At 35.3% G+C, this 21345-nt stretch overlaps 1 long non-coding RNA gene across 1 annotated transcript; it reads right to left on the bottom strand.

Annotated features, from left to right (window-relative positions):
- Nucleotides 1–847: 847 nt before the first annotated feature.
- LOC138691329 (uncharacterized) lies at nt 848–2381 on the bottom strand. Its single transcript, XR_011329841.1, has 2 exons — nt 1959–2381; nt 848–1203 (listed from the first exon to the last, which is right to left on the bottom strand). It is a non-coding gene; the product is annotated as an uncharacterized lncRNA (long non-coding RNA).
- Nucleotides 2382–21345: the final 18964 nt, after the last annotated feature.

Raw genomic sequence — 21345 nt, 5'->3', positions numbered from 1 at the left:
AAAGATTATCTGAATGACTCACGAGTGAAAAACGATATTGCCTACATAACATCAAACTTTTCTTTCATACCTGCAAGCATTGAACAATTAGAAAGTGAAAAACAATCTCTTTGTAGCCAAATAGCAATAGTAAAGGAAGCTCAAGTGAACATACATTCTGCTTTGGGCGAAACTGGGAAAAAAGTTAAAAATAAGTGGGACAACGTATTAAATAAGAATGTAGGATTTTCATTGTTGGAAAAAGTATCAAGAGTGATATCGGGGGAAAGTGTAAATGTTCCAGTAAGTATTGATGTTTCTATTGTACCTAATTTAAAATTTGCGCCTCTCACATCAGTTTCGGTTGAAATAAGTTTTTCTGCTTTCAAAATGATTCTCAGTGACAAAAGGCAAAGGTTAACTGTGGAGAATTTAGAAAAAATTCTGGTGGTGTACTGTGCAGATAATTATAATAAAGTCTGAGCATGGAACTGAATTTCAATAACTTAAAATGAGTAATCTTGATATCAATAATCATTATTTCATTAGTTTCAATATATTAAATTTGTGCAGCTCTGTTTATAAATACAATATAGTATTCTTTTTTAATGTTTAAACATACTTTTTTGTGCGTATTTTAGTGTATAACTAAAAATTTCAGTGAAAGAAATAAGTATGATACCTTGATGTGCCTAAAATGCCTATTTTCATTAAAATAGAGCCTAATTTTACAAATTTTGAGCTTATTTTAGGCGCCTAAAACTGCAATTTTTAGTGCCTAAAAATCCGATGTCTACTCATGAGTGATGCCTTATTGGTATTCCAATCTATCTTCGGAGAGTTGACTAAACAACTAGCAGACACAAAATGAAACAGTTCTAGGAAAACTTTAATCAAGACCTATAATATATACATAAAACCTGTATTAAAATACTATTCAGAAGTATTCGTAACAGCATCAAAAAGAGACAGAATCCCTTGGGGGGGGGGGGGAATAAGCCTTGCACTTAATTACTGGAGCAAATAAAACTACTCCCAATGAAGCATTAAAAGTCATCACTTCAATTAAACCAAGCAGCAAATGCAGCACTAGCTCGATTGACAACAGTTCCTGCTGTAACTTCGTGGACCCCACAAAAATCTCCTACTGTTGTCAATGTTCTCCCAGTGGCATAGAATCTCAATACCAGTAGTAGTTGGTCCATTGGAGGTAAGGCATTATTTCTGGAAAAATGTATAAACAATGAGATTTGGTTACAACTTTACCGGTAAATCTTTACAATAGCGTTACCAAAAGAAGGCAAGGACTCCCTACAGGATAGCCTGGAAGAGAGAGGTTTGGATGTAGTTTTGACATTTTTTTTAGACAATTGTAAATATATGCAAATCATACTAACCTGTCACTAACTCGATCTTACGAAAACTTGTCTTTTCCCTTTAATTAGTAAGAAAACACAGTAATGAAATGAATGTGTTGCCCTTCCCTGCCGCCTACTCTTCTATCTCGATAGAACGATCCCGCCTACCCGTACCTCTCCACCGCACTCCACTTTCACAGCAACTTTCCACCTTTATTTGGGAAATTGGTGTCGGCACTCAATTTTTCTTTCGTTTATGGTACATATGACTTGACTAGAACCCAAATATGTGAATACATTTGTATCGTAATGTGGTAACGCAATTGTGAAGAAATGGTAGTTTACCATATAAAGGATTTTGATATATTATATACTGTTATTATTTTTTATATAAAAGTATTTTGAAACTGTTATTATTGTAGGTTACCCTATATTATTATATCAATCACCTTCATACCTTGTAAGGGCAACAGAACACCTGTATGAAGCAACATTCTAACCTCACTTCTACTGTATTACAGGTTACTGTACTTCAAAGTAATTATTATAGTGTTATTATATACAAAATATTGATGTAATACCTACCGAAATAGTGTAGCTTATTATTAACTGTGTACTTACGAGCTGTGTCTTGTTTCAGTTGATAATTGATTTCATGTAGTAGGTATCGTTATTCGAAACTGTCTAAAAAATTTCTCGTCATCCCATTCTTCAAAATTATTTGGACGGGGTCTAATTCGTTTTGCTGTTCTGATATAACGAAGCATCTGCTCCAGAACTTATCATCAGAATCAGTATCAAAATTAAATTGATCCTTCAAATCACCAGCTGTACAACGTGCAGCCATCTTGATTTCAACACCGAGTTCCAACCTCCGGATAACGCCAATCTGCTACTCTGCCTCCCGGATTGCTAATCTGGAAGTTTAGCCTCCAGATTGCACATAACCAAAAGTCGTAGTACGCAATTACAACCCAACTTCCGGATAAATATGCCATCTGCCGGATAAGTTTAAACTAGAACTTTATCCGAGAGTCGTAGTACAGGCCCTCAGTTGTCAACATAGACAAATAACAGATAGATATGCAGCTCAATGCTAAAACAATGCCAACATAGGCTGCCAGGACGACCGTAGAGCCATCTGTAGTCTTTTGTAAACAAAACGGTAACAGCATTTTTTACCACCCACCTCTAATGCTGTGTCGGTAACTACGTTCACTACTATACCAAGCCATTCTATTTACTAGTACAGAATGAATTATTTCTTTTAAAACATTTCACTTTTGGTGGAAATGTTTGAATGCAATTTTTTTTTATTGTATAATATACAATATTGCATATATATCTTGTAAAAGGCGAAGGTCTATTTGAAAAAAAAAATCACTACAATGTACAGAACTATTTATATTGCATTTAGATTATAATTTTATCCTCCTTTCCCAGCCCACCTGCCTGTAACAACAATCAATAGTTCTCAGCTTGGTATTTCAGTTTGGGAAGGAATGGAAAGGGAACTTTTAGGGATTTAAATTTCCTTCTCCATTTTTTAAGCTAGCGACTTAATTTCTGTATTCAGGAACCTCTTGTTATTAGTATTAATGTCCGTAATTTCCAGCAGTACCAGGTGAAAACTTTAGAGTTTATTATTATTTTATTTTCACCTATTTTAAAACGTATCTATTCCCACAAAATATGTTACTGGTCTGACAAAAAATGGACATGCATATGTCTATGATGCATATACTTTAACAGCAGATCCATAATTTGAATTTCGAATGCAGAGAGTTAAAAATCTTTAATTCAATTTTTGTGTCTGACTAAATATTTCACATATTAATTTTGAAAATATTTACTTTACCCAAAAAAAAGTCTCAGCAGTTTTGTTAACCATACTTGTCAGAATATGCTGTAAAAATGTCAACTTTTTAGCATGAAATCTGTTGAAGCTTATATTATTTGAATCAGGAAATGGAGTAAAAGTAAAATGCGAGAAAGACTACCATCACAAAAATCTGTTTGTAATTGTGAAACTAAACTAAACCATGAATTTTGAGAAAGATGATGGTTATAAACTTGTCAATGTGCACTGGTCACTTGTTCCTGTGCTGCCGTTCGCTGCCTAGCATGAGGCTGTGATCTTCAACACGGCTAATGTTCCCAAATGAATTTAAAGATATAAAATGAATATTATTTCTCCTAAAATTTAAGGGGAAGCGGCGCTTCTAAGGACGCTTCGCCACTGGGTACTACCGCACTCTATGTCGTACGCAATTTTGTAAGACTATTTTACTGAAGGGAAAAAATAATTGGAAATTTATAATGTTGGTTATAATTAACATAAAATTGACGCTTAAATCGTCCCTTTTAAACAAGTTTTCTTCATTTAGTATGTCTTGGATTAATGTGAAGAAAAAAAAAACATGCTTTGAGCCGAACTCGACATACAAGCGGATCATCTTGTCTGCTACATCACCGACAGAGTTCGCATTGCTGGTACACCGCCGATAGCGTCATTTTTCCCTTTCCATTTTGATATTTAAATTCCTATTGGCTGGCTAGGGTTTGAAACAGTTGAGGGAGAGAGAACCGAGGCTTCGCTTTTACGTTTTGTAGGAAAGCACTTTACCATGGATAAATATTTAATAGGATGCGAAACTTAATGAGTTTCCCGTAACACATACTGAGGCCATGGATAAATATATAATAGGATGCGAAACTGCGGTCAGCACGATCTAGATGCGGTATTCTGAAATAAGGTGATCAGCGCCCGACGTCGTAGGTGGTAAATCATAGAACTACGTGAGAACCAGCGTTCTCCACTTTCCGATACGTAGTCAGAACGTTGGCCGATGACCAGCCAACAGCGTTATGAAGGCAAGATGGATGCCAGAAAAATCCAAAAGATTCGAGGAAGATGCTCAGCGCCTGGATTGAAGACTGTTAATACTGTGGGAGGGAAGCATTTTTTCTATTTTCCTCAGGAACCTATGAGGTAAGCTTTAGTATTATTATTGTGTCCTGTGTAGCTAAACCTTACACTTGAAAACAATGTACTTTTTGGTGAAGTAGGTTAGACGAGCTGTGCATTGCTTTCTGCTAATTTATTTAGGATTATAGTAGGAGTATAAATTTAGATGGTTCCGAAATTCAGTCAAACTGTAACGAAATGTGAAATATTGACGAAAAAGAGCAAGAAGGCTGAAAATTAAACCTCGTAAACCTGAATTGTAGCATTAGGCCACATGGCTGCAAACTAAAACCACGTGGTTTTTAGTGTAAACATCTCACAGTTATGGAAAATAAAATTATGCCTTCTTTGATGTAGTTAGCCATTCTGGAGAAATTCTCAATCATGTGTAATAATAATAATAATAATAATAATAATAATAATAATAATAAGCTTAGGCCTAATATTTAATTTAGTTTTTACCCAATATCTGTTGCTGCTACCAGTTTTCCTATGGTCATTCACCACCTAGTGATGCGCATTAGACATCTCTTAAAATAACACAAATGCAGCAGATAAGTTATTATTTTTTTCCCCAATTTTTGCACGCTTTCTATTCAATATTTCTTCTACTTTATCTCATTAGTAATTGTAATCCATTGCTTTAGGTGTTGGAAGTGGCTCCGATTTTGTGGGCTAGAGGACCGGTATCGAGTTGCCGCAGATGCCACACACAGGTTGAGAATCTGCATGGACCACTTCATTGAGTCTGACTATTATAGCTCTTCACAAAAAGTGATACTTAAGCAAACTGCAGTGCCCACTGTTCATGCTAATGGATTAGTGGTGCCATCAAACCCTAAAATCCGGAGCCCACCATCTAGCCCAGTTATGCCTAGAGCGACCTTATCACCGGGGTCTACCCCAACTTTCAGGCATCACAAGACTTTGCGGACGTATGCTAGGAGGGCGAAGATTGATTCTGCAGCTGCTGAAGGTAATTAATACACTAGCAATGTTTTTATGTCATTCATGTTTAAAATTTCCGATTTCATTACTCTTTTCTTTATTTTCAGGTATGCGTAGTCTCGTAGGTTTACAAGCTGCAACTGAGCAGGCTGCAGGCTTAGAAGCTATGCCTCAAACAATTCCTGCTCCTATGAGTACTCCAGCTTCAAAGATTACTGCTTCGACGGCATATGCCGGGATGAATAAAGATGCATGCCAACAAGGTAATTATTCCACTTAGTCAAGTTTATGGATTTCAAGGAATGCCTTAGTTCCTCATCAGCTGTTCTTACACTACATGTTTCAAAATACATAATTAATTATGTTTCGTTTTTTTTTGTGATTATTACAGGGAACAGTATGATTGGTGAACAGCTGAGGGGCTATCAGCAACCATCGCTCCTATTCAATGTGGTTCCCACAGTTGAAGGTAAGCGATACTGTCTTGTGAGCCTGGTAACATGCTAGCAATCATTTAAGTTAATTGCCGCCTGCCATATGTCTGCAGTTTTCATACTTCATTCTTTTACAGTAGCGAATAATAACAAATCCTCTTAACTACAGGGCAGGGTGTTTATCTTGTTATATATCGATCGTCCAGTTCAAAAGTGCGACAACTCAAAAATTGCCATTTTTTAGTTATTTATACTACTGAAAGCCCCTTTCGGAGCTCTTTCCGATTCAATATTGAGATAAGTCCTATTTACAACCAAATAGAATAAAAACGAAATAAACTGCTTTAGAAGTAATTATAACTATGGACTTTATTAATTCATTATTACTACATTTCGAAATCTATTAATAATGAACTGGAAGATCGTGATATACTCGTCCTGAATACTGACTCATTTCTAATTGTCGTGTTTATGAACCACAAATCTGTCCCTTTTTAGGGGATTTATTTGAAACTTTCAACTGAAGATATCTCAAAACTTGTTTTTTTGAGTTGTCGCACTTTTGAACCTGACGATCGATATTGCAACTGATATCCTGACAAGTCTCCGTGGCACGAAGTACACCATCATTCCCTCTTACTGACTTCTCTTTAATATCCCAACACCTCTGCTGATTATCCCTTTCTGTTAGTGTCAGTTGTCCTCTATGGCCCAGCCTATTAGCAAAAAAATATTTTATATTACATTACAATGAACAATTCAGATTAACACAATCAAATTTGTTGCAGCATTAAACTTTTGGATTGTTACTATTACTTAACATTCATGAGTTATAATTTGTACAGTTACGAGCAGTTTGAAATGAATGGAGCACAAAGTCTGTTCAATTCTTGCTTCAATTTAATTTATCATTTATTTCCTTAGATACTGACATGAATACATCCGTGATGGAACAGTTTCCTTCAGCTTCAGCTACACCTCCTTCCAAACTCGGTAAATATTGATCACATTTTGATGAACTGCCAATTTTGTAGTATGTTATATAGTCTATCCATAGCTTGCATGCCTTTTGTTAGGCCTACATTAACTTAACAAGGCTAAAGGTGTTGTCACGTTTCATTTTTTATTTAAAATAGTTCCCAGCAATTAGATTAATCTGAAGTTAATTTCGTAATCTTTAGGTCCTGGTGTTGCAAAACGAAAACTTTTCTCCAGTCCTCACTTCTCATCTTCACCCAGGAGCAACAAACTAAAAATGGCAGCTCTGAAAGCAAAGGTGAAGAGACTGGAGAAAAAATTGCAACAAGTCGAAGAAGACAGAATTTCGGATCAAGTTGGAAGGAGAAGGGAGCCAGTGGCCACATCATCTCAACTGCCAACAATTGTTCAAAAGATATACGAGGCACAGGTGCAGATGAGAAAAATTCATGAACATGGATATAGATGGAGTGACGTCATGAAAGATTTTTCTTTGTCATTATTTTACCACAGTCCTAAAGGGTATAATTTTATGAAAAAACTTTTCCTATTGCCCAGTATCAAGACACTTCAAAGTTATCAGAACAAAATAGACATTGAGCCAGGTCTGATGCAGCCTGTTTTGACAACTCTTAAGTCACTTGCTGCAGGGCCTCTGTCTGACAGATCAGAGAATGTATGTTCTCTGATCATTGATGAAATTGCCATACGTCAGCAGTTGCATTATGACTCTAAATCTGATATGATTAAGGGTTTTGCTGACGATGGAATAGCAAGATATCCCACGAAAATAGGTAACCATTGTTTGATGGCAATGGTTAAAGGGATTAAGAAGGGATGGAAACAGGTAATAGGTTATTGGATATCTGATGGTCCTATATCTGCTACATCTCTCTTGAACATTGTCAATTTGTGTGTTTGTGAACTTCACAAAATCGGGTTCCATATTAAGGTTTTAATATGTGATCAAGGTACAAATAATCAAAGTTTGGCATCTAAATTGGGGGTTTCAGCAGTAAGACCGTATTTTGAAGTCAATGGGAATAAAATTCATTTCATGTATGATCCACCACACCTTTTGAAGTCCATTAGGAACAACTTATTGCGATATGATTTGCATTACATGGAAAAACCTGTATCTTGGTCACATATTAGAACTATCTATGATATGCATGATGATGTGTTAAAACTTAAGTTAGTTCCTAAACTGACAAAGGACCATGTTTTCCCTAAAATGTTTTCTCGTATGAAGGTTAAGCTGGCAACACAGGTGTTTTCCTATTCTGTACATACTGCAATTCATGCATATGTTGGAATGGGAAAGCTACCTATCAGTGCTCTGCATACTGCCGACTTCATTGAGATGATGGACAAGCTGTTTGACACTTTCAACAGCACGAAACTGAAAACAGATAAATTTAAATATAGATTTGCCATAACTCCTGACTCCGTTCACGTAGAATTTTTGAAAAAAAACTTTGAATGACATTCAGTCCTTGGAATTCGTGGGTTGCAAGCGTCAACCAGCTTGTCTTGAAGGTTGGAGAATTAGTATTCAGAGCTTACTGAATTTGTTCGATGAGCTTAGTTCTGAGTACAACATTCCTAAATTAAGGACTCGATTTCTGAGTCAGGATGCATTGGAGAATACATTTGCTACCATAAGACAACAGCACGGGTGCAATGTAAATCCATCTGTCCAACAACTTGAAAGTGGTCTTCGACACATACTCATTACATCTCTTTCCAAGTTATCACACAGAAGTAACTGCGAAAAAGATGTTGAGTATGTGTTGACGAAATTGAACAGTATTTCTGTTAGTGACAAGGCTGTTCAGGAGTCGTCATCTGTTACAGATGTAAACTATATCAGTGATTGTACTCCTGATACTATAGTCGAAATGGATGTAGAGTGTGATACTGGAAGTATCGAGGACGATAATGCTGTGTACTACATTGCAGGGTACATTTGCTCAAGGTTCCTCAAAAAACATAAATGCAGTCACTGTAAAAATACTCTCACTCTGGGAGAAAGCCAGAGAGAACTGAGTGAAAGCCATCAAATATTTACTTACTTCAAGGCATTTGATGACGATTTTGGAAGTCTTTCATTGCCCAGAAACGAAGTTTTCACTCAGTTCCGAGAATGGGAGAATTCATTCTGCAGACATTTCAAAGCAAACTGTCATTGTAAAAATTTGAGGACTGTGATGAAAAAATATGTGCTGAATGATTGTAATTTTTCTCTTTGTAGTCAGGACCAATTCAATAATTTGTTTAATATGTATATAGTATCTAGGATTAATTGGTCGACTCGGTTTTTGAACCAGTCACATTGTTTTGGTCCTGACTTCAAGAGAAAACTAAGGATATTAAATAATTGTTGAGTCACTTCTGAGAAGAAAGTAGGTACAGTGTTGATAGCATCACATGTACACTGACGTTCAAAGATATCCGGCCTATGATTATATGACCATGTAAGCAAACTTTCCAATCACGGAATAAGTCAGAACCAAAGACATTAAAAAGTGACAAAAATTGGAAGAATTCCACTAGTTCTCAATAAGTGGTACTATTATTTGAGCAGTTAAAAACGTGTCAGGAAAAATTACTATGTAGATTGAGCATAAATTATTCTCGTAATTGAAAATATCAGTGGTTTCCCGCTAAATTCAGTGTTGCTTCACAATCAGCAGTGTGGGATGAAAAATTGAATTCTATAATGCGGGTATATTTGTGTATGATTGGCAACACTGACTATTATCATCACCATGTATTCATACAAGTAAAAACTAAATAAGCCATACTTACGCCAAAAAAAATATCGATTAGTAGGGCCAGATATTTTGAACGTCAGTGTACAGTAGTGGCAAGAAAACCCGGACCGACAGAATAATCAAAGTCCCCGCATTCACAAGATAGCGAGTAATCTATTGAAATTGTTGTAGTCTCGACTGCTGACGTAGCCCATTTTGAAAGCCATTAGAAAATAAGATGGTAAAATTCATGTTTTGGGAATAATAAGTTAATTAAGTAGTATAATATCGCTGCAATCAGAAAGTATTGGGAATAAATTTGAATAAGGAACAAAAAAAAGGTTCCTTTCCAGGCAGGATTCGAACCACGAAAGTCTTAGTTACCAGTCTATTGTGTTCTGGAGTGAACAAGGCTCTGAAATCAGCTACAAGGGTCGGTCCGTTTTTTCTTTATGCCACTGCTGTACATCATTGTGCATCTATCTTCTTGGATTGCAGCTACCTAGAGTAGTGACCCACCCATCTCTCATCTGCATACTGTGAACTCGGCAGTGTCTTTAAAGTAGTGTAAATAGCTCATATTGTGTGTAACAAAAAGGTATAATATCATATTGGTGGAAAGTCCATAGCTTTTTTTATTATTTTTTTTTTAATTTTTATTTATTTATTTTTTTTGTCCCAGAAAAAAATGTTTTTAGCAAATGTTAAATATATTGTGTAATTGTAGGGAGCAAAGTTACAGTATGTGGTACATGTGTGTGTATGTAAGAGAGATATTTGACTTTGGAAGCTGGGGGTTAACATACTTTCAGTTCACCTAGTAAACGTTTTTGCCCAACATAATGCAAGTAAGTGATGCAGCTCATGTATTTCACTCCGACCCTCAGTACATACAACATTTTGGTATACGTTACCTTTATGTGTATGCCAAACAACAATGTCTAAGAACCTTAGATGTGATCCTAGAAAAGTGTTCTAAAATGTGTTGCAAAATAGTAGATAGTAATATGACAGTTTCAATTATCAAACATTTTTTGTAGTATCTGAAATCCGATTAATGTAATATGTATCTAGTCAGCGATGTATGCAACGGAGGGGAAAAAGGAATTGGCCACTCTTACTCATTACCTACTGCTCTGATTGCCCCATGAGTTTTACTTGTAGGGTCCAAAACTGTTTTTTGGACAGTTGACTAAACAATAGTTGATGGGTCCAGGCAGACAAGGGGACAAACCATAAATTTCGATACGTAGGATATCTCATTGGAATGTGAAGAAATATGTTCTGACTAAACTATATGACAACACATTATTCAAATGGTATCATTTACATCTGTAAACGAGCACAGATGGCAGAGCATTGCAAAATATAAATATATAGATGTGGCTTTTTCTCTTATCCGACTGGGCCCCACAATTTCAATTATTCAATTTGTTGTATAGACTTTACCAATGTACTGCACACTAAATATGTAAGTGTATCTGTGTGTATAGGATTACCAGATGTTCTGGATTTCGCTTGACATGTCCTGCGTCCTGCCAGGGTTCGTAAAAATCAGAAATTGTCCTGCTTTTCTTTCTTGCCAATTCCCAATGGACAAAAGAGAGTAACTATTGAGTTGGGGTCCATTAGAGGAATTATGTTTGTAAAATCCTTGCTCAAACAAGTCGAGTCACCAGAGAAGTATTAACAATCCGAAAATTAAATAAGGTAAAAGCTAATTTAGAATCCGTATACTTCAATTCTATTCATGATAATAGTTTTGTATCAGTTTTATTGTACAAAGACAAACCAATTACCTTATTATATAACAGAATGTAAAAAGACGTCACGTCAAGTATCAAGTTAGTCTATTATGCCCTGCTTTTATTTGGAAAATTCTTTTTCATTTAAAATGACCTGCTTTCAAATTGTTACAATCTGGTAACCCTAGTGCACATGAAGTGTATGTTAAACAGTGACATGATGGACCTTGTCAAAATTGCGTTGTTAAATGTATTATAAAATAGTATACTGTAATATAATAATTTCAATTATGTAACTAGTTTTTGCAGACTTAAAGTGCACTATACACTATTACCTAAAGAATAAAATCCCAATTGTCTAACCTTGTTTTATTTTATTTTCTGACCCTGTTTGGCTGTATTTTTTTACGTTCTACTTTAAACTGAGGGGTTTTTGGCGGGGGGGGGAGGAGGAATATTTACTGCATATAGTTCAACTTTTCGCCGCCAGGTGCGCTGCTAGATGCGCGGAGTAATTAGTTATTATTTTTGCAACTTGGGTGCGCTGCTGGATGCACGGAGTAGTTACTCTTTTCGCTACTTGGTGCGCTGCTAGATGTAATAACGCCTCTAACCGCATATAGATGGCAGCACGATCAATTTCTACAACAGCGCCTCTAGTATGTGTTACGGGAAAGTCAGTGAGTTTCGCATCCTATTATATAATTATCCATGCTGAGGCGCTATTGTAGAAATTGATCTTGCTGCCATCTATTTCTGGGAGGGGCGTTATTACATCTAGCAGCGCACCAAGTAGCGAAAAGAGTAATTACTCCATGCATTTAGCAGCGCACCTGGTGACGAAAATGTTAAACTGTGCAGCAAGTATTCCCTCCCGCCCTCATCGATATTCAAAACTAACCCAATTTAAAATAAAACATTTACGGTTTTATTCCTCACAGCATCTTCTACTGAAAATTCTTACCGGACCCAACAGGAAGATAAAAGAGAAGATGTGTTTCACACTACCCGATTAAAATATAACCAGACAGAGACAAAAAATAAAGCAAAAGGTTAGATAATTGGGATTGTATTCTTTGAGTATGGAAAAGTCTGCAAGAACTACTTAGATAGTTCAATTTATTATATTACTATTACTTTACAATACATTCAACAACACTATTTTTACAACGTCCATAAACATCACTGTTTAACATACACTGCTTATACACACACACGTATCACTTTATGTTCACTTATTAGCAAGTTTCAGTCCGCCATCTTCATCTTCGACTCTCCCGTACAGCAATATCTCGAACGGATAAAGAGAGAACCAACCAAGCCCCTACAGTCTCGGCTGCGCGAAACGAGGAAACCGGGGCAAATTGAACGCTGCGCTTGCCGCCATATTGTTGGAGAGCAGACAAATAATAGCAGTGCGTAAATCACGCAACTTAACGCTGTGATGATCTAAAATTGACATATTATGGCCATTTTCGACGTTTAACGTAAAATTAGGACGAAATAAACATATTCAAAGTTTCATTGATTGTGTTAGAACATTAAAGAAAAGAAAATACTTATGCAGCAATTTATAGAAAACATACTGTTACATCCATAAATAGGCCTACACAATACACATTATAGATTGTATAATTTTACGATAATCAGCAAATTGTTAGGTTTCAGAGAAACTAAAATTATATTAACATATTAACTCTTAGATCACAAGACATAAATATATGCACCTTGTTTACACAAGTTCTTGTTATAATCAAATTCCTAAGTGAAATAAATATGCGATAATCAGTATAGACTTGTTGTTAAGTTTTAGAGAATCAAAAATAAATTATATTACCGGTACTTTTAGACCACAGGACATAGGTAATCTGGTAAAATATAATATGCGAAGGTAGCCAAATTACATTGAATTCATTCTTCAATTAATAAAGGGAATGCTATCAATTATAAAAAGTATCGGTACCTAATACACTGCAAACAATAGGTAACGTGAAGACCTAAAAACTAAACAATCACTTTATGCAAGATAAAAAAAACCACATACTTTTTATGTGTGGATTTTTTACATATTGTATTTTTATTTTAAATAAATAAAATAGATATATTATCATTGCTTGCGGAGTGATGGTACATAATTTTTATGCACATATGCAATATCAATAAGATGCCATTCCTTGTTTTTGTTAATAAAATATATCCGGCAAAACGTAAAAGAGTTATTTATAGGTGAACTCTGAATCATAAATTCACAAAGGAGACTTAGCTATTATAGCTATTTATTTATTTATTATCTGAATATTTATGTATCCATATATGGATCTTGAATGAAAGTTTATTATCTTGCAGATAAATTCATTTACATAATAAAAACAAAAAGTTATCTTTCCACTAATGTTTTAGCATCTGATGTGTAAGTTTAAATAATTCACTCAGTGGGATTTCTCTACAGTCTGATATACCTGTACTAACAATTAAGTATTCTTTATTGTCGTAAACTACTGATTGATTTTTAATGATATTGATATTGTAACAACAGAGATAATATTATATCGTACCTTTTGCAAATAGCTTGGAAAATTAAACAGGGATGGTATTATCGCCGCGCTCTCATGGTAAACATTCGGCAGGTCTTTCAGCGGCCTCATGCGTTCGGCAGGTCTTTGAAATTTAATTGTATTATTGTTTTCAATTTCTTGTGTCGCCGCTCCAATCACTCGCCTCAATTTCAATAATGCAACCAATAAGCTGCTTCAATTATTATTAAATGACACTTACTTGTCTAATCCACGTAGACTAAACCCGAGGTTGCAATGTCTTGTGCTGAGGACGAACATTAAGGTATGTGATTAAAAATTATTATTATAGAGTTATTATTAAGAGTTAAGAAAGCCAACGTACTCGTATATGAAATAATAATAATAATAATAATAATAATAATAATAATAATAATAATAATAATAATAATAATAATAGCCATTTAACAATATAACAAACTAGTGCTTATTCTTATCGAGGAAGTAGACGTGACAACGTGACGCTTAGAGTGAAACCTACAGAGCAACAATCGGTCGGCAAAATTATTTTTTAAACCACACCGCACGTTATTGTATGATGCCGACATGTTAACCATGAGTCCGCGGCGATAATATATCATCTTTCAAAATTATATTGCCATTACTTTCACATTATTCACTAAAAACACCCGAGACAAAACAAAGGTCAAGTATGACAATCGTGTTCACCGCTCTATTTCTACCAGTAGCAAGGCGGCGTAAACATGCGCAGACTGGTTTCAATTTTGGACAGCACACCAGCGCTCTGTGTGAGTCTAGTATACTATTATAACGACTATTATAACGTCTTTGGAACCAACGAGCTAGAAGTAGAATATAGAGTGGCGATCGCGCCGCCATCTTTGAAACTTTTGAACCTATGTCTGCCATGTATTAACTAGTCTAGAAGTGGGCGTGGTTCCTATAGCATAATACAGAAAGTGACTGTATAGAACTGTTATTTGTCTATGGTATAGAACATGTTGCAACTCACGAATCTTATTTTATATCGCATTAACCTATATATTCTATTTTACTAACACTCCTTTATTTTAACAGCTTTCAGAAAACTCATGCAGCAACAATTTATTCCATTCACCTTACGTTAACATCGAATCTTAAAGATGTGGATACAAGTGGGCATGGTTCCTACAGGACAAAGCTGAAAGAGAATGTTTAGAATATTGCATCTTGTTAATATTATTTTATATTGCAATAACTCACATATCCCATTTTTACCAGTGGGAAGGAAAAGCCACGCAATATTTTCTTCTACACATCTCATACTGACATTGAAATTTTAAGATGTGGAACATGTAAGAAGTGGGCGTGGTTTCTATAGGATGAAACAGAAAGGATAGTCCAGGATAGTTGTATCTTATAAATCTTATTTTATATTGCAATAACTCGTATATCTCATTTTTACTAACACTTTATTTTTAATAGTCGTCAGTAAACCCATGCAGAAACATTTTATTCCATACCGGTATATCTTAGGTTAGCTAGATTAACATTAAATCTTTTAGATGTGGAACTAGAGTTACACAATTTTTTCGCGAGATGAGATGAGGCCGAGGATTCGCCATAAATTACCTGACATTTGCCATACGGTTAGGGAAAACCTCTGAAATAACCCAACTAGATAATCAGCCCAAGCACAGCTCCAGATCACCAGACAAGTGAGTCTGCCGACTGAGCTATGTTGATGGCTCTACAAAAATATACAATACATAGCAAGCAGCTGAACTATACAAAAACATACAATGTACAGCAAGCAGATTAATTCAGTTTGAAAGCATAAACAATTCAACCAGTTGAGCTATACAAAAATATAGAATACACAGCAAACCGATTAATTAAATTTAAATCATTAACAATTCAATCAACTAAGATATAGCGGTACAAAAATAGATAATACATATGAAGGAGATTGCTATTCAGTTTACAAGCATAAAAAATCCATGAGGTAAACTAAAAAATAAATGCAATACACAGCAAGCTACAATTGAGGGGCCCAGTGGAAAAGGAGCCCATGGCATATTCCTGTTGACTTTTACATGCTTTCAGTGGAAGACACGTAAGCTCCAGTTTCATCGGACAGACATAGACTGCTTGAAGTCGTATTCATGTCAGTATGTTTTACAATCCTGGATTCTCGTGGTGTTCTATTGAATTTTCCCCTGCCACAGAAGAGAAAGCTTCTTCGAAACTTCGCTGCTTTGGTGGATGCCTAGAAGTCTCTTTTGTTTTCAAATGAGCTGGAAACTTGAAAATAGTTGGTATTGCATTGGGCAACAAACATCTCCTCTCGTTCACAAAATACATGTATTTTGTATCGAAATGTGCAGAACACAAAACACTATGTACTTTGGGAAACCATTTGTCTCTCTTCATTTGTGAAACCCACTGCTTAGTCAACAAATAATTTTTCAGTGGGAATCTGTAAAAACAATGAACATGTTACAGAATCTTTCTATCAATTTATAATAACAGTTATAACTGTTATTATATGAATAGTAATACCAAATTATGGCAGACTACTTACCTGATATATGAAATATTCTTTGTTTTGTCGCTTCGGTTGCTACAGTTGTAAGACGAGCACACAAGAGGCATCTTAATAGAGAATTAAAAAATCTCCACGTGCTTATATGCCTACTTCTGCTAAAGCGAGATACTAGTTAAAACATGGCGGCCGGTAGTTCAAGCTAGTACCACAGAGAGCGCTGATACAGACGTGAACGCCACTCCATATTCTGCTTCTACCTCGTTGGAGAGAAATCTCGGTAATGTACCCAACACGTAATTCTAATATTCACCACCTACGACGTTGGGCGCTGATCACCTTATTTCAAACCCCCAAATCCAGATGGTGCTGACCGCAGTTTCGCAGCCTATTATATATTTATCCATGACTTTATTCAGGAGCTCAACGTTGCCAACCTGAACACGAGCGATTCGGCTACAAACATCCCGAAATTCAGCTACAAAGACTGAAATTAAGCTACGCTCAAAACTTGAAGAATTTGCGTATGTGTTGTTCAATGTGCTGCGTTTAACGATTGTTTCATTGCCCATTATATTAATTTAATAAAAATAATTCGAAAGAGCTACGAATACAATTATTATTATTATTATTATTATTATTATTATTATTATTATTATTATTATTAATATTTATAATAATCATTATTATTTCTTACAAACCGAAAAATCAATACATAGGCCTAAGCATCAACACACTTCTATAGGTTTGGTAAAGCGTTGCTCAACCCAATCTACAAACCATGCACCAATATAAAAAAGGGAAAGTATCTCACCTAATGAAATCTAGTCGATCCTTCTGATAACACTAGCTAAAATTTTAACTGTAAATATGTACCTATAAATACGTAGACAAATATGTATAAACACATGGACACTGTGTTTTGGACAAAGTGTCGCAGCAAGTGGACAATGGGATAGATATGCGTGGGAAGGGCCAGTTTTTTAAATCTAGTTTCTTTTTATTTGAAGTCGGAGTACGGTTAATTTTGCGGAGTAGGCGAACCCTAATAAAAACTCTGCTGTGTGCCGGGAAGTTCACAAACAGAGGAACTGTCAGGTTACTGGTTTACTTTTGTTGGGTAGGCGACCCCTAATAAACCGCCTGACGGGTGTCTGCAAATTCACGAGTACGGAAATTGTGAGTTAGGTAATAGGCGCTATTCACATAATAGGAAAATAAAACTGAAAATAGCACTGCTATCCTTGCCATAAATGCGGGTCGCATTGTTCAGAATTCAGTCTGTGACACAAAGTTTCTACCGGTATGTTTTTCGTAATTTTAATGACGAAGTGAGGAAATTCTGGTGGGTATTAGTATGACAAAATAAATTTGTTAAAAGAAAGTGTTTACACATAAAATTTAAGTATTCACAGATGGTCGCTCCATCGAATCTCAATTCGGCTACATTTTGACATTCGGCTACGACCATTCTGCTACAAGCTACATGACTAAAAATTAAGCTACGTTTAGCCGAATTCGGCCACGGTTGGCAACGCTGCAGGAGCTCACTCTCGACGTGGAAGGTCGTTTCGAGAACTACTGGATCAGTCACAGTATAGAGAACATACAGTAGGGACATATAAGCTGTTTAATGGGAACAAATTCTGAGTGCGCATGTCACAAAACCGGGTGTATTATCTGAAACCTCCACCAGATGGATCTGCATGTACGACAGTGCTGGCATAATTTAATATTAACTGAAAACATTACATTACTCATCTTTTAACAATTTGAAAGACATAAGGCAAAGGAATGGCAATATAACCATAATAATAATTACTTCCTTATGCAATCATCATGAAAATATTCACTAATTGACGCTAACGTTCAAGTCACTGTTTGAGGCTTATGTTGGTAGAATTGATCCAAGTACAACGTAGTACATCATGGCGTCCGTTGCGGTGAAGTGCGAACATGAACGTCAACAATAAGTATTTTGACTTCCTAGCGACATAATATTAATGATAGATAATGATAATGGCTAAGAGCACAAAGATTGTATGTACAAAAAGAATGTAAAAAAAGTGTGTGTTATTGGTACTGCCTGATTTGTCTTGGTGTAACTTACTCTTCATCGCAAACTGAAACCGTTAAATTCGGAGTTGCGCTTGGGCGTGGGTTCGATCCCCGCTTGGACTGATTACCTTGTTGGGTTTTTTCTGAGGTTTCCGTACTGCAACGCGAATTCAGGTAATAAATGGCGAATTCTTGTCTTCGTCTTGTCAAATGCCACCTCGCTATCACCAATCCCATCGATGCTAAAAAAAACCTAGTAGTTGAAACAGCGTCGTTAAATAACTTCAAAAACACTCTTCATTAAACTACAGAGCATTGTGACAAGATAAAACCCATTTCGCCACTTCACAACATTTGTTTTTCATTGACATACAACCTTTGTATTCTTACTCACTGCTGTCTAATAATGAAACGAAATTAACCTAAGCTACATTATTTCCCGATTATCTCTGATCACAGGTATTAAGTGGCAGCAATCTCAAAGAAAATGGATACTCAGAAAACAACAACACGAGGTGGTATTTGCGCTGTGAAATTTTGTTGCAATAATAAAAGGAACCTAAGTCAAAATATAAGCTTATTTCGTTTTCCAAAAGACAGAGATAGGTAAGTACAATGAGATGATCACATATCTTAAAAAAATTACGAACTTCTTCTTCACTCAAAAAAAAAGAAAAAAAAAAATCTGATACATACTTAATTTAATTTCAGATGTAAAATATGGGTTCAAGCATGTGGCTGTGAACACTTATTCCGGATTGTGAGGGATCTTAATGGCTCAATGTATAGGGTATGCAGTTTACATTTTCCACAAGAAATGATTACAAAAAAAGACACTTCCAAAGTATCCCGATTAACTGCAGATGCTGTTCCAGTGCTAAACATACCTGAATTTCGAAATAATTCAGTACAACATGCACGTTCAGGTTAGTATTAATTTTTGGCAATTGTGAAATTTTTAACAAAGATGCCAAGTGAAAACAATTCCATTTCTGTGAGTTAACCTAAATAACAATTAATTCATCTCTTATTTCTAGATGGAGGACCGCATACTGGCCCATTCCACATTGTACCAGAATTTCAAGAGAGTGCAGTACAAACTACACGTTCTGGTTAGTATAAATTTTTGGCAATTGTGAAAGTTTTAACAAAGATGCCAGTGAAAACAATTCCATTTCTGTGAGTTAACCTAAATAACAATTAATTCATCTCTTATTTCTAGATGGAGGACCGCATACTGGCCCATTCCACATTGTACCAGAATTTCAAGAGAGTGCAGTACAACCTACACGTTCTGGTTAGTATAAATTTTTGGCAATTGTGAAAGTTTTTACAAAGATGCCGGTGAAAACAATTCCATTTCTGTGAGTTAACCTAAATAACAATTAATTCATCTCTTATTTCTAGATGGAGGACCGCATACTGCCCCATTCCGCATTGTACCAGAATTTCAAGAGAGTGCAGTACAACCTACACGTTCTGGTCAGTATATATTTTTGGCAATTGTGAAAGTTTTAACAAAGATGCCAGTGAAAACAATTCCATTTCTGTGAGTTAACCTAAATAACAATTAATTCATGTAAATATAATGTAAATTTCCTCATTGTTGGGTCATTTGTATGTTGATTAATTTGTATACCTTGGACCAAAATGCTGCACGTTTGTGTTCTATTGGATAATTAGATGTGTTGTGGATTCCCTATAAAACTGTCAGCACTTGTTTAATGAAGTATTTCATTTCAATGATGAACATTGAAACTGTCGTATGTATTTTGGGATTAGTACTGTAATTGTGTTTTGGATACATAGTTATGTGTTATATTAGTTGAAGTAAATAATTACTATCATACATCAACCCCTATCAACATCTATGGATTGTAACATATACCTGAAAATTCACTTCCTTCACTCCCATCTTGACTTTTTCCCCGAGAATTATGACGATTTCAGTGATGAGCATGATGAGCGCTTTCATCAAGAAATTTCAACTACGGAGAAAAAGAAAATACCAAGGACAGTGGAGTACCAATATGCTAGCAGACTATTGTTGAACTTTATCTCGTGATTTACTTCATGTCCAGTATAAAAGAAAATGCAGAAAAAGAAAGCTGTAATCTTCTAAACAGTGAATATTTAACCTTATTATTATATAAAGCAGTATTTTGAATAGATATAAATTCTAAAATTTCTGAAAAACCGTAAGCAACAACGGTTTTTGTCATTTTCGTATTCAGGAGGCTCAAATTATATAAAAAAAAACATGTATCACATGATCAGCGCAGAAAAAAAAAGTTAAAATTTGTTCGCAGTGTTATTAGGCCCACTTTGTACACCCAGGTAGTTAGGCCTACAATTCTGCAATGCTTGGGGAAAGTGGCATTAGTTTCCACAAACATTTTGTAATAATTTATTGACAATTTACGGAACATCTGCTCGCTTGGGAAAAGAGACATAAGTATTTCTCCCATTACAATAATTCATACAGAATAAAATCAAATCGACATAAACCAGTGTAAAGACAGTTTCCCTGGTGTATGTGTTTTGCAACATATGATCCAAGACGAAATGCAATGGATATGAAGATACAGAATGAAACATAAGCACTTAGCTAAAAGTTTATTTCATTTCGTTGATGAACACTGAAATTGTCGTGTGTATTTTGGTATTATTACTGTAAATTGTGTTTTGGACTAAATATTATGTAGTTACATATAATAGTTAAGGTAGATAATTATCAGGCCCACTTTGTATATCTAGGTACGTAGTTTGGCCTACAATCAGGTACTGGTATACTGTGAACATACATTTTTAATTGCTACAAGCTACCCGAATTCTTGTTTATTTATTGAATGTTTCCCTGGTGTATGTATTTTACAACATAGTGTGATCCAAGACAAAATGCAATGGATATTGTGATACAGAATAAAACAGCACGCACTTCGCTAATAGTATATTATTTTATTTCAATCATGAACACTGGAATTTTATATGTAACTTGAAAAGAAAAAGTAAATTTTCATTAGACGTACATTATAAAACAAATATCGCTATATAACGAAGGAG

Source organism: Periplaneta americana, chromosome 16 (genome assembly GCF_040183065.1).
Source record: "Periplaneta americana isolate PAMFEO1 chromosome 16, P.americana_PAMFEO1_priV1, whole genome shotgun sequence".
NCBI classification, from domain to species: Eukaryota; Metazoa; Arthropoda; class Insecta; order Blattodea; family Blattidae; genus Periplaneta; species Periplaneta americana.
The sequence above is the reverse complement of the archived record's forward strand: the minus strand, read 5'-3'. Positions and strand labels throughout refer to the sequence as shown.